This window comes from Symphalangus syndactylus, chromosome 1 (genome assembly GCF_028878055.3).
Source record: "Symphalangus syndactylus isolate Jambi chromosome 1, NHGRI_mSymSyn1-v2.1_pri, whole genome shotgun sequence".
Classification (NCBI taxonomy): domain Eukaryota; kingdom Metazoa; phylum Chordata; class Mammalia; order Primates; family Hylobatidae; genus Symphalangus; species Symphalangus syndactylus.
The window spans coordinates 86,958,642-86,968,821 of record NC_072423.2 but is presented as its reverse complement, the minus strand read 5'-3'; positions in this window follow the sequence as shown (position 1 = coordinate 86,968,821).

Here is a 10,180-nt window from a genome sequence, read left to right as displayed (position 1 = left end):
CCACCGTGCCTGGCCTTATTCTATCCTTTTAAATTTAAGCTTCCTCTGTTATAATCCTCTCTGAGAAAATTGTTTTTTTTTCATAATATATATTATAATTTATATAATTATATATTTATCTATGAGTTTAAGTTTTTAATATCTCCCCATTAGATCAAAGTCTATTTATGCAGGGACTTTTTTGTTTTGCTCTGCATACTATGGATTTAACAAAATGGTTAACAACTATACGTGTCATATTCAGATTGCTGAAAACCAAATATAAGAAGAAAATTCTAAATCCATTCAGAGGAAAAAAGACACATTACATACAGAGGATCAAAAACAAGATTCACCACACATTTCTCATCAGAAACAGTGCATGCCAGAAAACATCTGTCAAATGCTATTTGAAACCTAAAGAAACCCTGTTAAACCAAGTGAATATATTCAAAAATAAAAGAGAAATAGACATTTTTCAGACACACATGCTGAAAGTTCATTGTCAGCAGCCCTTCACTGCAAGAAATATTGAAGGAATTTCTTCAGGCATAAGAAATATGATGCCAATCAGTAATTTACATTGGCGCAAAGAAATGAAGAGGACTGAAAATGAGATAAATGAAGATAGACAGACATAAGACCTACTCTTTTTGTATTTTTAATTGTTTAAAAGATGATTGTCTAAATCATAAATAGTAGGAATATACTGTATATTTATTTATAGAAAACATAAAAGGAAAATGTATAACAATAATATAAAGTATTAGAGTACATAATTGGCAGTATATGTTTGCAACATCTTTAAACTACTAGTAAAATGACAAAATATTATAAAGAAGCATAATTTCATGAATTCTAAACATATATTGTAAACTCTAGGGCAATAACTAAAACAATTTTTAAGAGAGGTATTTAATAATAAGTTAATAGTGGAGATAAAACGGAATCATAAAGATAGTTACTAATTTAAAAAGGAAAAGAAGACAAAAGAAACAAAGAAAAGATGGAAAAAATAGAAAAAAAACTAGGAAGATTGTAGGTTTTTTTGTTTGTTTGCTTGTTTTGTTTTTGTTTTTTGAACAGAACCGTGCTCTGTCACCCAGACCGGAGTGCAATGGTATGAGCTCAGTTCATGGTAACCTTCGCCTCCCGGGTTCAAGAGATTATCCTGCTTCAACCTCCTAAGTAGCTGGGATTACAGGTGTGTACCACCATGCCTGGTTAATTTTTGCATTTTTAGTAGAGACAGGGTTTCACCATGGTGGTCAGGCTGGTCTTGAACTCCTGGCCTAAAGTGATTTGCCTGCCTCGGCCTCCCAAAGTGCTGGGATTACAGGAGTGAGCCACCTGCGCCTGGCCTCATGTTAGATTTTAATTCACTGTGTCAATTAGTACATTAAATATAGTGTAAACTTAGCAAATTGAAAAAGAACGTTAGATAATTAAAAAAAAAAAAGACCCACTGCATGCTGCCGACAAGAAATTTACTTTACATATGAAGGCATAAAATTAGTGTACTTGAAATAAGCCACTGGTATACTTGAGCTTGTTTTTCTTTTTGTCATTTTCCAGTATAATAACCTACTATTATGACTTGGTATTTAATAAGAAAGCCTGAGAACTGAGTCAAATATGCTCCTCTTTCATGGCTTTTCTTTTTATTTTCTTTCCCAGTGAATTGAGTTGGAATTCCTCTACTGAACATAGTTGATAAAACATCATGGCCAGTGCATAAGTAAGTCGAGATAATGTGAGTAAGCAGAGAAAAAGAAGGATGTCTGTTTTCCCCCATATTTAAGACATGGCATTATAATGTCATTTCTTTGATGTTTGGTATGTGGTGCCAAGGAGTCTAGTCATGGCCTGCTTGGGAGTTTAAGAGGTAACAAGGCATTTCATGACAGAGCAGAAGTGGCAGTGGAAACTGTTAAGTTTCTCTCCACCGTCACTATCCCTGCCTATCATGAATGTGGGTGGTATGTGGGAGAGAGAGGTGACAACCTTGGATGTACACAACAGAAATCAACTCTGGCTAACTTAAACAAAAAAGAATTTATTTGAAGAATAATGGTGTGCTCCTAGAACCAAGGAGAAAGTTAGATAATTAAGCTGGAAATAATTAAAGGAAGCGAGAGTGCAGAAACCAGAGGCAAGATCAAACCACTGGAACAGTTTGGTTAAAACAATTCTTCCAGCACGTTGACCACTTCCATCCTTTTACACTAGTACCTTTGGTCACCACTATCAGTGGTGCTTTTAGACTGCTAATGCCACAAGCCACAATATGCAGTACAAATAAATTCTAACTATCCTGACTTCTGGGTGTTACTCATTGCATACTGTTGACTGAGACAAGTTTGCTGGCAGCTAAGCTGTGAGCAGTTATCCAACTTTCTCCTTTCTATGGTAAGCAGAATTTCAAAAAGAACTGTTCTCATTTATATAGCATCCTCGTACAGTTGCGCTGTTCTTTGTGCTTTACATATCATAACTCATTTGATCCTGACAACTCCATGGCAAGGTAGTATTGTTATTATTATCATTTTATTAATGAGGAAAGTATGACTTAATGACATTAAGACATTTGCCCATGTTCCAGGACAATTTAGGCAGAACCAGGATTTGAATCCATGTCATCCTGAAAACTGTTTTTTTGTTTGTCTGTTTCTGTTTTGTTTTTTGTTTTGTTTTGTTTTGTTTTTGAGATTGGGTCCTGCTCTGTTGCTTAGGTTGGAGTGCAGTCGCCATCTCAGCTCACTGCAGCCTATGCTTCCCAGGTTCAAGCAATTCTCCTGCCTCAGCCTCCCGAGTAGCTGGGACTACAGGCAGGTGCCACCACGCCTGGCTATTTTTGTATTTTTAGTAGAGACAGGTTTTCACCATGTTGGCCAGGCTGGTCTTGAACTCCTGACCTCAAGTGACCCACCCACCTAAGCCTCCCAAAGTGCTGGGATTACAGGCATGAGCCACTGTGCCCAGCTGAACACTATTATACAGTTTTCCACCAGGTTTCACATAGTAGGAAACTATAAAACATTTCTTAAACAGTGTTACACAGTCTTCCACCAAGTTTCACATAGCAGGAAACTATAAAAAATAGGGATAGTTGGAATAAAGGACTTCCAGAAAAAAATGTTATATGTCTGCTTCTGGTGGCCTTGTTATAGACTATCTCTGCATAAAAATACATCTGGAAAGTTTTTGATGAGTACTAGGGTCGTTCGACTTTATATCTCAGTGGATAAATTCAGTACACTACAGATAAAAGTGTTTCCCAATTTGCTTTGTCAGCTTAAACAGTGTACATAATTCTCTTCTATTTTTAGCTTGTTAATTATTTAAAACAACTCCAACCTCATAATTATGTGGCAAGATATTTGGAGTTAACTCGTCATGGCTTCCAATGTCCCTAAGGGATATATTATATATTTTGGAGATAATGAACACTTAGAAATGAATGGAGGCTCTTTCATAAAAAAGTATGACTTTATAATTTTTTTTATAGCTAGTGTGTTTGTTGACAGTTTAGTATGTACCGGGCTCTGTTTTAAGCACTTTATTAATTTGTGTGCTCCTACCAACCATATGCGTTAAGCACTACCATCATCTTCATTTCATTTTTATTTATATAAATTTAATGAATACAAGTAGAATTTTGTTATATGGATATATTGTGTAGTGTTGAAGTCTGGGCTTTTGTAGTAACCATCACCTGAATAATGCAATTGTATTCATTAAGAAATTTTTCATTTGTCACCACCCCTCCCCCTCCCCCTCCCCCTCCCCCTCCTCCTCCCTCCCTCCCCCTCCCCATCCCCCCTCCCCCTCCCCCTTCCCCCTCCCCCCTTCCTCCCCTCTTCCTCCCCTTCTGAGTCTGCATTTTCTATTATTTTACACTGTATGTTCATGTGTACACATTATTTCACTTCCTCTTATAAGAACATGCAGTATTTGACTTTCTCTGTTATTTCCCTAAAGACAACAGCTTCAAGTTCCGTCCATGTTGTTGCAAAAGACATGATTTTATTCTTTTTTATGGTTGAGTAGTATTCCATGGTGTGAGTGTATATATATGTGTGTGTTTATACATATATATATGTGATATATAATTTTTATGTAAAGACTTTTTTCCTTTGGATAGATAGCTAGTAGTGGGATTGCTGGATTGAATGGTAGTTCTATTTTTAGTTATTTGAGAAATCTCCACATTGTTTTCCATAGTGCTTGTACTAATTTACATTGCCACCAACAGTGTATAACTGTTCTTTTTTCTCTGTAGCCTCACCCAAATCTGTTATTTTTTGACTTTTTAAGCAATAGCAATTCTGCCTGGTATAAAATGATATCTCATTGTGATTTTAATTTGCATCTCTATGATGATTAGTGATGTTGAATATTTTTCATGTGCTTGTGGGCGATTTCTATGTCTTCTTTTGAAAAATATCTCTTCATGTCCTTTGTCCACTTTTTAATGTTTTTTCTTACTGTTCTTGTTATTGTTTACTTATTTGAATCCTTTATAGTTTCTAGATTAAAATTAGTCCCTTCTTGGATGTATAGTTTGAAAATATTTTCTCTCATTGTGCAGGTTTTCTGTTCACTCTATTCAGCTGTGCAGAAGCCTTTCAGTTTAATCAAGTCATATTTGTCTGTTTTTATTTTAGCTGCCTGTGCTTTTGAGGTTTTCATGAATCTTTTGCCTAGCCCAACGTCTACAAGAGTTTTCCCTAGGTTTTATTCTAGTATTTCTACAATTTCAGGTCTTACAGTTAAGTCTTTAGTCCAACTTGAGTTGATTTTTGTATATGGTGAGAGATAGGGTCAGTTTCATTCTTCTGCAAAGAAAAATTCTATTTTTCCAGCACCATTTATTGAAAAGTATATCCTTTCTCAAATGCATGTTTTGTCAACATTGTCAAAGATCTGTTGGTTGTAGGTATGTAGCTTTATTTTTTGTTCCTATATTCTGTTCCATTCATCTATGTGTCTACTTAGAAACCAGTACCATGCCGTTTTGGTTTCTACAGGCTTGCAGTATAACTTCAAGTCAGATAATGTGATGACACCAGCTTTGTTCTTTTAGCTTAGCATTATTTTGGCTATTTGAGCTCCTTTTTTTGACTCCATATGAATCTTACGACTGTAGTTTTCTAATTCTGTGAAAAATGACATTAGTATTTTGGTAGAAAATGCATTGAATCTGTAGATTCCTTTGGACAGTATGGTCATTTTTATCATATTGATTCTTCCAATTCAGGAGCATGGAACGTTTTTCCATTTGTTTGTGTCATCTATAATTTCTTTCATCAATGTTTTGTAGTTTACATTGTAGAGGTGTTTTACCTCTTTGTTTAAATATATTTCTAGATATTTTTTCTGCACATATTGTAAATTGATTGATGTCTTGATTTGATTCTCAGCTCGAGCTGAGAATCAAGCTTATGAATGAATTAAGTAAAGTTAAACGTTATATAATCAACATACAAAATTCAGTAGCATTTCTATAGAAATGCTACTCATTTTGAAATGCTACTGAATTTTGTATGTTGATTATGTAGAAATGCTACTGAATTTTTTATGTTGATTATGTAGAAATGCTACTGAATTTTTTATGTTGATTATATAACCCTAAACTTTACTTAATTCATTTATCGATCTAAGAATTACTTGGAGGAGTCTGAGATTTTTTACATATAAATCATATCATCAGCAAACAGAGATAATTTGACTTCTCTTTTCTAGTTTGAATGCATTTAATATTTATTCTTGCATGATTGCTCTGGCTATGACTTCCAGGGTTATGTTGAATTGGAGTGATGAAAATGGTAATCCTTGTCTTGTTCCAATTCTTAGGGAGAATGAGTTCAAGTTTTCTCCATTCAGTATGCTGTTGGCTATGTGTTTTTCGTGTATAGGTTTTATTATTTTGAGGTATGTTCCTTCTATGTTTAATTTTTTGAAAGTTTTTATCATAAAAGTATGCTGCATTTTATCAAATACCTTTTCTGTATTTATTTATAGGATCATATGGTTTTTGTTTTTAAATTCTGCTTATGTAATTAATCACATCTATTGATTTGTGTATGTTGAACCATCCTTGCATCCCTGAATAAAACCTACTTGATTGTGGTATATTATCTTCTTGATATGCTATTATACATATACCTCAATATATGTGCAAAATCCTTACATACAAAATCCTTAACAAAATGCTAGCAAATCATGTATACTTTTGAGGATTTTTGCATCTATGTTTATCAGGGATTAGTCTGTAGTCTTCCATTTTTATATCCTTGCCAGCTTTGGTATTAGACTCATACTAGCTTTGTAGAATGAGTTAGGGAAGATTCTCTCCTCTCTGATTTCTCAGAAGAGTTTCAAAAGATTGCTATTATTTCTTTTTACCTTTGGTAGAATTCGGTTGTGAATTTATCTGGTCCTGAACTTTTTTGTTGGTGTTGTTGGGAAGTTTTTTATTACTGATTTAATCACTCATTATTTCTCTGTTCAAGATTTTTCTCTCCCATTCAATCTTAGGAGGTTATTTGTTTCCAGGAATTTATTCATGTTCTCTAGGTTTCTAGTTCGTGAGTGCATAGTTGTTCATAGCAGCCTCTGATGATCTTTTGTATTTCTCTGGTATTAGCTGTAATGTACTCTTTTTTATTTTGGATTATGTTTATTTGGATCTCTTCTCCTGTTTTTCTTAGGTGGTTTAGCTAGTGGTTTGTCTATTTTATTTGTTTTTGTCCCAATTTCATTTAGTTCTACCCTGATCTCTGTTATTTGTTTTATTCTGGTAGCTTTGCGTTTTGTTTGTTCTTGTTTTACTAGTTCCATGAAGTACAATGTTATGTTGCTAATTTGTGATCTTTCTATTATTTGATGTAGGCACGTAATACTATAAACTTCTCTCTTAGCACTGCTTTTGCTGTTTTCGATATGTTTTGGTATGTTTTGTTTCCATTTTTATTTATTCCAAAAATTTTTAATTTATGACTTAATTTAGTAAACAACCTAACTATTGTTTAGGAATATATTGTTTGCTTTCCATGTAAATACATAGTTTCCAGAGTTCCTCTTGGTATTGATTTCTAGTTGTATTTGGCTATGCTCTGAGAAGACACTTGGTATAATTTCAACTTTTAAAAAGTTGAATGCTATATTGAGACTTGTTTTGTGACATATCTTGGAGAATGTACCATGTGCCCCTGAAAAGACTGCATTTTACTTTTGTTAGTTAGACTGATCTGTAAATGTTTGTGATGTCCATTTGGTCAAAAATTTAAGTCAAATGTTTCTTTGTTAATTTTATGTTTTGATAACCTGTCTAGTGCTGTCAGTGGGGTAAGTTCCCCATTATTATTGCATTTCTGTATGTTTCTTTCTTTATGTCTATTAATTTTTTTATGACTCTGGGTGCTGTTCCATTTTTAGGTGCACATATATTCAGAATTTATGTATGTTCTTGCTGATTTGATCTCTGTATCATTATATAATGATGTTATTTGTATTTTTTATCATGGTTTATTGTAAATCTGTTTTACTTGATACAAGTGTAACTACTACTACTCACTTTTGGTTTTCATCTGTGTGGAATATCTTTTCCACCTGTTTACCTTCAGTCTATAACTGTCTACCAACCAGTAAGGTGAGTTTCTTTTAAGTAGTATGTAGTTGCTTCATGTTTTCATCCATGTCATCAATGTACATCTTTTAAGTGGAAAATGTTAATTCATTTATTGTTAAGGTTAATATTGTCTTGTGAGCTTTTGTTCCTGACATAACGTAGATTGTAATGTAGCTGTTTTGTAGATTCTTTGTTTCTTTTTTTCCTTTGTCTTTGTGCTTTAGTGGAGTTCTGTCATGTAGTCATTGGATTTCTTTTTTTTCTTTTTGTAATTTTGTGTTTATATGATGGTGAATATTGACATTTTGTATCCACATTTAGAACTCCTGGAGAATTTCTTATAGGGCCAGTCTAGTGGTAACGAATTCCCTCAGCATTTGGTTGTCTGAGAAGAACTTTATTTCTCCTCCATTTATGAAGCTTATTCTGAATAGGATATAAAATTTGTGGTTGACAGGTTTTTTTTTCCTTTAAGTACTTTAAAAATAGAATATCTATTTCTTCTGTCTTGTAAGGTTTCTGCTTTTAAAGTCCACTATTAGTCTGATGGTGTCTTCTTTATAGATGACTGGACACTTGTCTCATGCTGATTTTAGGATTTTTCTTTCATGTTGACTTTAAACAACCTGATGACTACATGTCATGTTGAGGTCCTTTTTGCAATGTATTTTCCTGTAGTTTGTTGGGCTTATTGTATCTGGATGTGTAAATCTCTTCCCAAACTAGGGAAACTTGTTGTCAATTATTTCCTTAAATAGGGTTTCTGAACTGTTTGCTTTTTCCTCTCCCTTGGAAATACTTATACTTCATATGTTTGGTTGCTTTATGTAGTCCCATACTTCTCAAAGTTTGTTCTTCTTTATTCTCCTTTCTTTATTTTTGTCTGATTGAATTAATTCAAAAGACCTGTCTTCAAATTTTGAGATTCTCTTCTCTGCTCCTTCTAGTCTATTGTTAAGGCTTTCAATTGTTCTTCATAATTCTTTCAGGGAAATTTTCATTTCCAGAAGTTGTTTGGTTATTTTAAGATCTCTAACTTCTTGGTAAATTTCTAGCTCATATCATGAATTGATTTTCTGATGTCTTTGCATTGGTATTCAGATTTATCTTATGTCTTATAGAACTTCTTTAAAATCAGTATTTTGAATTCTTTACCTGACATTTTGAAGATTTCTTATTGGTTCAAATCCATTGCTAGAGAATTACTGTGCTCCTTTGGAAGTGTTATAGCACTTTGTTTTTCATACTTCCAGTATTATTATCCTGATTTCTTTGCATCTGGAGAATTAGTCACTTCTATTATTGAATTTACTTTCATTGGGGTGTGACTTATTTTTCTTGAGAATGTGACTATGATGTATGCTGAGTAGGGTTATTTGGCTTTGTTTCTGGGTGTGTAAACTGGTGTAGACTCTGTATGATTTTCTTGTTTGTAAATATCCTTAGTGTACTGGTTTGGGTGTCCCAGATAATGGTTTGGGCTATGGAACACACAGTGGTCCTGGTTCCATGCTTTGTATCCAAGGCAAGAGGGCAAAGCTGGGCAGTATTGGTTGTGCAAGTCTGCACTTGAACCCCAGGATGGTATGTACAAGTGCTGGCCCTTACAAGGTTCAGAGAGCAATCCTCAGACCTCTGAAGAAATGCTCCAGCAATAAGCAGAGCAACTGCTGCTATGTCAATGACCCCATGAGGGAAAGAGTGCATCTTAGGCTCCATGGCCTATCAAGGGGTAGTAAGATCCAGTTTGCTCTCACTCAACCCAGCAGGGCTCCTTCCCACAGCTGGACACTAGCAGTGCATTGGGACAGTTAGCCAACTCAAATGCAGTTTGCATTTAGAGTGTGAAAATGCCTCACATCACGCTACCTGACTTCAAACTATACTACAAGGCTACAGTAACCAAAACAGCATGGTACTGGTACCACAACAGAGACATAGATCCATGGAACAAAACAGAGCCCTCAGAAATAATGCTGCATATCTACAACTATCTGATCTTTGACAAACCTGACAAAACCAAGCAATAGCGAAAGGATTCCCTATTTAATAAATGGTGCTGGGAAAACTGGCTAGCCATATGTAGAAAGCTGAAACTGGATCCCTTCCTTACACCTTACACAAAAATTAATTCAAGATGGATTAAAGACTTACATGTTAGACCTAAAACCATAAAAACCCTAGAAGAAAGCCTAGGCAATACCATTCAGGACATAGGCATGGGCAAAGACTTCATGTCTAAAACACCAAAAGCAATGGCAACAAAAGCCAAAATTGACAAATGGGATCTCATTAAACTAAAGAGCTTCTGCACAGCAAAAGAAACTACCATCAGAGTGAACTGGCAACCTACAGAATGGGAGAAAATTTTTGCAACCTACTCATCTGACAAAGGGCTAATATCCAGAATCTACAATGAACTCAAACAAATTTACAAGAAAAAAACAAACAACCCCATCAAAAAGTGGGCGAAGGACATGAACAGACACTTCTCAAAAGAAGACATTTATTCAGCCAAAAAACACATGAAAAAATGCTTATCATCACTGGCCATCAGAGAAATGCAAA